The 9,406-nt window shown below is 38.9% G+C and overlaps 1 long non-coding RNA gene across 1 annotated transcript; it reads left to right on the top strand.

Annotated features, from left to right (window-relative positions):
• Positions 1 to 1,161: 1,161 nt before the first annotated feature.
• On the top strand, positions 1,162 to 6,849 carry LOC114710739. The gene is made up of 3 exons (XR_003737092.2): positions 1,162 to 1,282; positions 5,676 to 5,741; positions 6,527 to 6,849. It is a non-coding gene; the product is annotated as an uncharacterized LOC114710739 (long non-coding RNA).
• Positions 6,850 to 9,406: the final 2,557 nt, after the last annotated feature.

The following is a 9,406-nucleotide window of genomic DNA, read 5'->3' as shown; positions in this document are numbered from 1 at the left end:
TGTCTTCTTTTTTTTTTTTTTTTTCCTGTGGCTCCTATCTGTTCAAGTTATCTGACGTTTTTCTACAGGGTAGGGGAAAGTGTGCTCAGTCACTAGGCAACCTGTGTACAGCTAGGTGCCTCTGGTGATAGTTAAAGGGAGTTTTGGAACTGGAGGTAAGGTTTGGGAAAGGAGGAAGTAAGGCTTAATTGGCACATCCGCCAGATCTTCTCAAACAGGTGGCCCGGATGCTTAAGTCTGTTCTTAGAGAGTACAGAGGTATCTCTGATAAAGTACTTTCTTCCATCTGGGGATGGACCTGGCCGGATGCTGCTAACGATAATTACAGGGAGGCTTGAACTGGAGTTCTGGTTGAGCATAGCTGTCAGCACAGAAGGTTATCTAAATATTCCTAGAAGTGGTTAGGTAAGGAGTTAGCGGTCTATAAAGTTAGTAAGGCTGTAAGAAAGGAGGGTCCGAGCTGAATTGTGTAAAGCTATTACTTAACGTCCACCTGACCTAGGTGGTGTCTTCTTGTGGAATTTACCTTAAATCAGGAGACTCACCTGTGGGTTGTTATCACTGTTAATCCTCGGAAATTGGGTGACCACCTGGGTGATGTCTCCTTTAGTCCTTGAAAGTGGCTAGGGGAGATATCTGATTCCAGAGAAAGCCTTTCCTGAGGCTGTTCTCCAAATGTCTGGAATGTATATGTCTAGAGAGTGATCAGTCCACATTGTTAGCCCTTTTTAGGGAAAAATCAATTGGGAAAACTATGAAGGCACACATGATTTTCATAACAGAATACAGCTGATATATAACAAGCCAAGTAACACCAAAAACTCCTTGGGATTTTTGGCTTCCTCTGGAGGAATTCCCTGATCCCTCCAGGTAGTGACTTTGCCATAACCAGCTGAGTTCTTATGATATTCCTGCAGCCCGCAGCAAATTCTACAGACAATTTTTCTTCAAAGTCAATTTTTCTTCTCTTTGGAAGAGATAGTAGGATTTCAGTCAACTTCCTTGATTTTTATATTCTTCTCCTGATAGAATATTGCTGCCATTTACTTCAGTTATAGAACTGTAATCATAATTTAACCTGAAACCTACAAAAGACAATTAATACATTAATAAATTTGACAGTCTTTCTACCTTTTCACTATTTGCTTTTATCAGGTCTTCTACTCAAGAGGGAGAGAATAACTTCCTAAGGATTCGACTTGTAAGATTTCAGACTATTTAACAGAATGATTTTTCTAAATCGTGAGAACCTAGAGCTAGATACAAAGGTTATAACATGCAGGTAAGATTACAAATTATTCTTTCTTTCTTTCTTTCTTTCTTTCTTTCTTTCTTTCTTTCTTTCTTTCTTTCTTTCTTTCTTTCTGTGGTAAGAGTGTCTGAAATACAGAAAAAAAGAGCAAATGCTTTAAAAGTGCAGCTTTATAGAGCATTAGCAAACTGGCCGAACCTAGGATCTGTTCTGACAGCTTCGTTTCTAAAGCATCTAGAATCTTTGTCTTGGAAATATTGCTACTTAGGTTACTTCTCCACTATGTGTGCTTCTTCTAACAAAGACCTCAAGGAAGAGAAAGAATGTGTTTCTCAAACTTGATAAATGTAGGTATTTAGATGACAAAGTGAGTAAACGAGGGACAAATATGGAAAATTACAAAAGAATTCAAGAATTGGTGGGAGAGAATTGTCCTTACATCCAAATGTTTTCTTCTCATTGTCTTTTACAGCTTCCTCAAAGGAAGCAATGCAAGCAGAAAGCTGGACACAGAACAATGCCTCTCGTGTTGTAGGAAGTTCATAGATTTCACTTATCTGTTATTACACATTAAATGATAAATATAAACAGTAAATACATGAGATTCTTAACTTTCTATACTAATGTAAGTTCATCTTTCAAGAAAATCCCCCCTTCTTTATAAACTTTTTAAAAAAATGTCCAGCCAGGCAGTGGTGGCGCACTCCTTTAATCCCAGCACTCGGGAGGCAGAGGCAGGTGGATCTCTGTGAGTTCGAGGTCAGACTGGTCTACAGAGCGAGTTCCAGGAAAGGCACAAAGCTACACAGAGAAACCCTGTCTCAAAAAACAAAAACAAAACAAAACAAATGTCTATTAGCATCTACCCAAAGGAGAGGGACTCACCCAAAGGACATCTTGTTCTCATATCCAAGACTCCATTTTCACTTTTGCCTTTTAAATTTTGTCTTCCGGCCTTATTTCACTACAGATATCAAGACCCAAATTATTCTTGGTGTATACTAGCTAATCAGAAGTCATAGTTACATGTCAATGGCTCTTTCATTTATCTGTTATGTATTTACAAGACATTATGCTTTATGTAGTTATTTATTTATAGACAACGTCATCTAGGCTGGCCTTGAACTCATGTACAGATATATACGACATCTGAATAGACTTTGTGTATGTGTGTGTATACATTTTTGCATATGTGCATGTGTGTGTGTGTGTGTGTGTGTGTGTGTGTACACACATGCAAGTGCATATAGGCCAGAGGTCAACACTGATTATCTTCCTCAATTGCTATCCACTTTGTAATTTTAAGACAGGGTCTCTCACTGAACCTGAAGATCACCAATTCAGCTAGACTTCCTGGCCAGCAAGCCCTTTAAGGAATCTCTTGCTGAGATTACAGGCATTTTCTGCTGCCTCTGGCTTTTTACATGGATGCTGGAGAATGCAGCCTCAGGTGTTCAAGCTGGCATAGTGAACATTTTGCTGACTAAGCCACTTTGCCCACTCCCTGTACTGGCTTCTTATCCCCTTATTTTACATAAAGAATGGGACTCCTAGCTCAGAGGATATGACATGATGACAGGTCTGAATTCCTGGACAGTTTTTAGTGGCTGGAGCTGAGAAGTCTTAAGATGAGGCAAGTTCATTTTATTGTTGCAGAGGTGTTTCCTGTGTAGTATCTAGCTGGCCTTTTTTTTTTTTTTTCTTACCTCTCTTACTTTTTTTTTTTCTGTGTCAGGAATTGAATCCAGGGCCTTGGACATATGAGGTTAATACTAGGAAGCTACTTCCTCAGCTCTGGCTGTCTGTCTTGCCAGTTCATATTAGACACAATTTGAACTTAAAATTTAAAAAAAAATTTTGGCTTAGAAAATAAATTGACAATAATGATTATGACTAATGAGAATTCTGTATCTTCTGAATATAGTAAGACCAACTAATACAATATTTAAAATGTATCTGTATATAAAAGTTAAAGGATTTGTTAATTGGTTTCTTTGAAAAACAGGAATATATTAATTGTCCTCTGTGAACATAGACATGATTGTGTGATTTGATTTGACCGGATACATGTGAGGAAAATGTGGATTATTTGTGAGTGGTGTCATTGAAGACCCTGTAATCACTGCCCTGCTTTCCTTCTCTTCCCTCCCATGTTTAGTTTTTCGGCAGCAATAAAGCCTCTTGGGTCATTTGAGGTGATGACTTATGGATGGTGGAGCCTCTGCTGGGTTTAAGTCACTGAGCTTCACCTTTTCTTGTTAACACCACATCACCTGAACTCTCTCCCCTAATATAATTTACTACAGTTAGAATTTTAACAAGCACTGACATGCATTTCCTATAAAGGTTCATCAGGTAATCAGCATTGGCAGCCTTTCCTCTTTGCCAGATTCAACCTTTATCATAATTTAAAAAATTCCCTCACATTTTCCATCATCAGATAATCTTGTTGAAATCAGAATGAATTTTCTTCCAGTATTTTTTTTACTATTACACCTCAACTGCTTTATGAATCTTGTCTATCACATTATACTCACTACTCTATTGTCTTTGTTATCAGTAATTAGTTTACCACAAGTTTCACAGTGTCTTTGTTTATAATAAATTTCATGTCTTGGCTTCCTGCTTTTAAGAATTTAATTTCTACTTGGCTGGAGGACAGTCTTGAGAAACATAGATTGTCGACAGTACAGTATCAGGGTTTCTGCACTGTCGTATTGAAATGACAGAGGTTCTGATGTAGATGTGGGATTTTCAAAGTTTTTTTTTTTCCAGGATTTTGGAACAGTGCTTCATTATGACTTTGTGCTTAAGAAGAGAAGTGAGACTGTCCTTCCTTCTATAACCTCCCTATTTTTTGTGGACTTTATTGATGTGTTTTCTTACCACTGTTTTTGATATATTTTCCATCAGTTCGTAGGGCAGTGATTCTTAACCCTCCCAATGCTGCAGCTCTTTAATACAATTCCTCATATTTCCATGACCTTCAACATAAAATTAATTCGTTGCTGCTTCATAACTGTAATTTTGCCACTGTTACGAATTGTAATGTAAATATCTGATATGAGGGCTCCAACCCACAGTTTGAGAATTGCTGCTGTAGGCTGTCTCTAATTGGTATATTACCTTTTCTAACCTCATAGAAATGTGTTTCTATCATTTCTTCAACTCCTTTGTTATTATAGTCCACATATTTACCTCTAAAGAGTACATTTTTATATTTTCTCTTATCTTTCATGTGTAAGTTTTATTTTTCACCCTACATTTAAAGAATATTCATGTCAATAGTTCAGATTACTATTGTTTCATTAGTATAAATGTGAAATTTAGCCCCTCGATGAAATTATTTTTCTGTTGTAATAATCATATTTCTAATGTTTAATAATTCTTGTTACTTCTTTTTCAAAGTAAAAAATAAAACAAAGCACAGTGATCTTTGTGTGCTTGTTTGTCTATGCATTTGTGTTTGTACATGTGTGTTAGGGGATGTGTGCATCCAAGTGTATGTGTGCAGAGCAGAGGTCAGCATTGGGTATTGTTCTTCAGGTTCTGTGTCGTCCCCCCCCCTTTTCGATACAGGGTCTCTCACTAGGATCTGCAGCTCCCTGATTAGGTTAATTAGCTGGCTGACAAGCTCCAGAGATCTGCCTGGCTCTGCTTCCCATTGCTGAGACGGCAAGCACATGGCACCACACTCAGCCTTTACTTGGCTGCTGGGTATCCAGCGTGAGTCCTCGTGTGTGTAGAAGCACTTTGCCAGCGGGGCTGTCCCCACGGTCCCAATGACCTTCTATCATTTCAGTTACAGGTTCCCATGGAAAAACAATGCACTTTTATTTTGTTTGTAGCTCTGGTTCCACTGTCAATTAGATTCTGTCTGGTTATGTCTTCTAATATATATAATAGAATTTTGTCAACAATTTCTTACTTTTAAATCTTGGAATTATCTCCATGGGATGTGAAGAGCTGATAGAGATAAATCCATATCACAGGAATTGAAATTTAATCTATAGCAGATGCTTCACTTTTGCATCGTCTTATACTCTGCCATCTGAAGAGTTTTGTATCCATTGCTCATGCAATCGAAGACTACATTATGAATAACACTTGACAGTTCTAAAGTCTGTTATAAAGTTTGCACTAAGCCAGGAGGTGGTGGTGCACACCTTTAATCCCTGCACTAGGGAGGTAGAGGCAGGTGGATCTTTGTGAGTTTGAGGTCAGCTTGGTCTACAGAGTGAGATCCAGTAGAGCTAGAGCTGTTGCACAGAGAAACCCTGTCTCAAAAAACAAAAAACAACAAAGTCAAGTTTACTCTGTACATTAAACATACTGAGGCAATGACTTTCCTAAATAGTATGCTATTTCTAGATGATTTGCAAAAATATGTGTATTACCTAATATTTCTTGTCTGGTTTTGAAGAGCTCACTTTCACATTGGACAGTGGAATGGAACCGTAGGATCTGAAGCACTCCGGGGTAAACAAAGGTAGGAGCATCAGGCATTAATCTTGCTGAGGGGTGAATTCTTTTGCAGAATCATGATATTCCCAACACTGACAAGGGCTAGAGTGATGGTCTGCCATGGTGAGAGGGGAGGGAGAATGGGGAGAGAGAACAGAAGTCTTGGACAAGAAGAACAAGAATCAAGTTGTTTTCTTAAGTAGCTTTACCAAGATTCCTCCTCCTTCTTCTTCTTCTTCTTCTTCTTCTTCTTCTTCTTCTTCTTCTTCTTCTTCTTCTTCTTCTTCTTCTTCTTCTTCTCCTCTTTCTTCTTCTTCTCCTTCTCCTCCTTCTCCTTCTCCTCCTCCTCCTCCTCCTTCTTCTTTTTTTTTTTGATTTTTTGAGACAGGGTTTCTCTGTGTCGGATTCCTTCTTGTGATAGAACATTCCTATACAATCTCTACGAAGATCTCTTCACAGCTCAGCACACATAGGTGATTGGGATGATACTAGTTCATTTTCATTTCTTAATCACAGAGAATGGAGCTTCCAATTAGAAGACAGTTTCTACTTTTCTTATTTCTCTTCCATATACTCTGGTAGAAATTTCTTTCTCTGTGGTGAGGCCAAACAGGTTGTCCTCATTTCTCACATTCTTATCAATATGAGAATCACATTCAGCTTTACTATGGCACAAATCAGTGTGAAAAGAAATAAGAAATGAGGGGAATTGCAGGAAATATAATATGCAGAAAGTATTTGAAAGTACATAGCTATAGTTCTAATATCTTTTTAAAAATTTACCAACAGTGGTCATATTTTCATGGGTAGGTTTGGAATGATTTTCCTTTCTTCATGGTTGGACTAGTTCATTCATTCCTGAACTAATGAATCAAAGAGGCAACTCCATCAGCAGAGCCCCAATACAGATGTAGAAACAGTGAACCAATGGAAGCCAATGGAAAGCAAATCCACCAGAAAGCAATGATGTAATAAACCACTTAAAGGGAGCTGATTAAAGAGGCACAACCAACGTGAAGGTTAATCACATCAGTGTCAATAAACCAGGTAAGAAATATGATGAACTGTTTTTCCTTTTAGAAGCATGTCAAATTGGCATCACAGATGGTGAAATAAATATACAGTATTTCCAGCTTTTGAAATTAACACGATAATAACACCCCATTTCTTATTCTTTTCCTCACCTTTCTGTACCTGAGATTTCTAAACTCTAAGATTTTTGAGTATAATTTGCATGAAACAGATATGATCACATGTCACCCTGTTCTTGGTGAAGGTAACAGAATTAGATTATCCCACAACATTTAGTGAGAAGTTAATCAAATGAAATACATGAAAATGCTAGTGACTTCCAGGTCAAAAGTTCAAGTTGTCATTGAAAAGTGAGAAAAACACGCCATAACAAACCCCTCTAGTGGTGAGACTTGCACCCATGTCTGGGTCTCACCGGACAGTGTACTGTTTGACACTGCTCTTTTTGGTTTTTGAATTTTCAGTTTCCTGATCCATAGAATAGGTAAATGTTTTAACTCTTAAACTTGACATGCAAATGAGATCACATGTCTGAGAACACATCAAAAGTATTCTATCAAGTATCACAAGTACTTTAGTTCTAAACATGAAGTCTTGCCTTACTAATAATTCTTCGGGGCCATGATTATCTGCTTATTTAGCAATGTCTACCACTTTGTGCTTTTTGGTTTACTGCACCTTTGTTAATTGTTTGTAGAATGTGAATTTAATCTCAGCACTCAGAAGGTAGAGGCAGGTGAGTTTGAGACCAGCCTGGACTATGTAGTGAGTTTCAGGACAACCAGGGCTACATAGTGAGACCCTGACTCAAAAACAAAACAAAACAAAACAAAACAAAAACAAAACAAACTCTCTCTGTCTCTCTGTCTCTGTCTCTCTGTGTCTGTCTCTGTCTGTCTGTCTGTCTGTCTCTCTCTCTCTCTCTCTCTCTCTCACACACACACACACACAAACACACACAAAACAAAAAATACGAAAGTAACAATTTGGAAAGCACCGGCTGGGAAAAGAATGATGTCTGGGATGCTTCCTTATTTTTCCTATGGCCCTCCTTCTGCTATTTCATGTTTAGTACATTTCTGAACCCATTGAAAACCTTTGTTCCCCTTTCTTCCTTCCAGTAGAGGAGTAACTCTCCTTTCCTGTAATGGAATCCTCAGTTTCTCCCTCCCTTTATATTTCTTCATCCCTCTTTAAAGCTCCATCAAGGCTCTTCCATATCTGCAAAATTTTCCTTGATCCTTTTTCTCCAACTATTCTCTTTCTTCCCCATAAAAGTTCAGTTTGTTGCCTGTGTTGCTTTCAAGAGCCCCTTCTCTTTCTCATTACCAACTTCTTCAGGCTTTTCCATGTCACTGCCATGATCACACTCTCCTGCAGCTGTCCTCAGTAAGAGAACCAGCAGAATCCTTCCTGATATTCCCATCTGGTCAGCAGCCTCGCCTTTACTGGCTTTTTCAATTTGCTTTATCAGCCTTCCCATGCTGTTGTTGGTCTTTCTCTTTTTTTTTCCCACTAGCTTCAATGAAACCACAATTTCTTCTCAGACTTTTCAAAATATCCATCTTGTTCAGGCCCTTTTCCCCGTTTCCATTAATAGTCATTCCTTTGTGTTCAGTGGCACCTTCCTCCGTTTCTTTCTGACCTTTTTGTTTTTCCCCACTGAGAAAACTTGTGTGGATTTCATTATTACTATGCAGATACTCCCCAAATTTTCATTTTCTTTTAGATCTTTATCTATCCTAATAACAATTCTGGTAACATATAAAATCTACCAGATGAAAATACTCTATTACAGATGCACAACTAGAGACATTTCAAAGACGGAAGCAAAGACTTCTCTGTAATCACACTGTCTCCTGCAGGTGATGGGTTTCTTGGAGGTTCTTGTACAAGTCCAGGAATGAAAGCAAGTCAAAGTCAGAAAGTACTGTCCTCCTTTCCTCTCAGATAAGGAGTTCTGCTCTGTGCAGACTTTAGTGCTGACTAAACAAATAATGCCAGTGAGTGAGCACTTCTAGGTTTTAGCATTAGAGATTAGACCAAGGACTAACAGGATTAAGTTATCTTGGCCATGATCACTCAGCTTTGCAGCACACATCAAAACACCTGAGGTAAAAACATATAAGAAGGAAAAGTTTGGGTTGGCTCCCAGTGTTGGAGTTTTCAGTCCATGGTTGAGTGGCCCATTGCTTTAGGGCTTGAGCAAGACACTGTATCATGGTAGGAGCATGTGACTGGAGTGACCACTTACTTCAAGGCATCTGGGAAACAAAGAAGAGAGTAGACAGGACACCCACAGTGACCTAACATACATCCACTGTGATCCATCTGAAAGGTTGCACCATGTCCCCGCAGTACCTCAGTTGAGGGACTAGGACTTTAACACACAGAGCTTTGGTGACATTTACAATCCCAGTTATCATGGTTACCTTAGAATCACCTCGAGGGTCTGTGAAGATGGCTCAGTTGAAACGTGTTGCTACACAAGCATGTACCCAAGCTCCATCTCCAAACCTCACCTAAAAACGCAGGGGCTGTGCTGCCGGCATCTAGTCTCAGTTCCTGGAAGACAAACTGAGGTGGAACCTTGGGCTTGCTGGCCAGCCTAGCTGAGTCAGCAAGCCCCAACCCCATCATGGACCCCGCCTTGAAAAC

This window comes from Peromyscus leucopus, chromosome 10, assembly GCF_004664715.2.
Source record: "Peromyscus leucopus breed LL Stock chromosome 10, UCI_PerLeu_2.1, whole genome shotgun sequence".
NCBI lineage: Eukaryota > Metazoa > Chordata > Mammalia > Rodentia > Cricetidae > Peromyscus > Peromyscus leucopus.
This window is presented reverse-complemented; position numbering and strand designations above follow the sequence as displayed.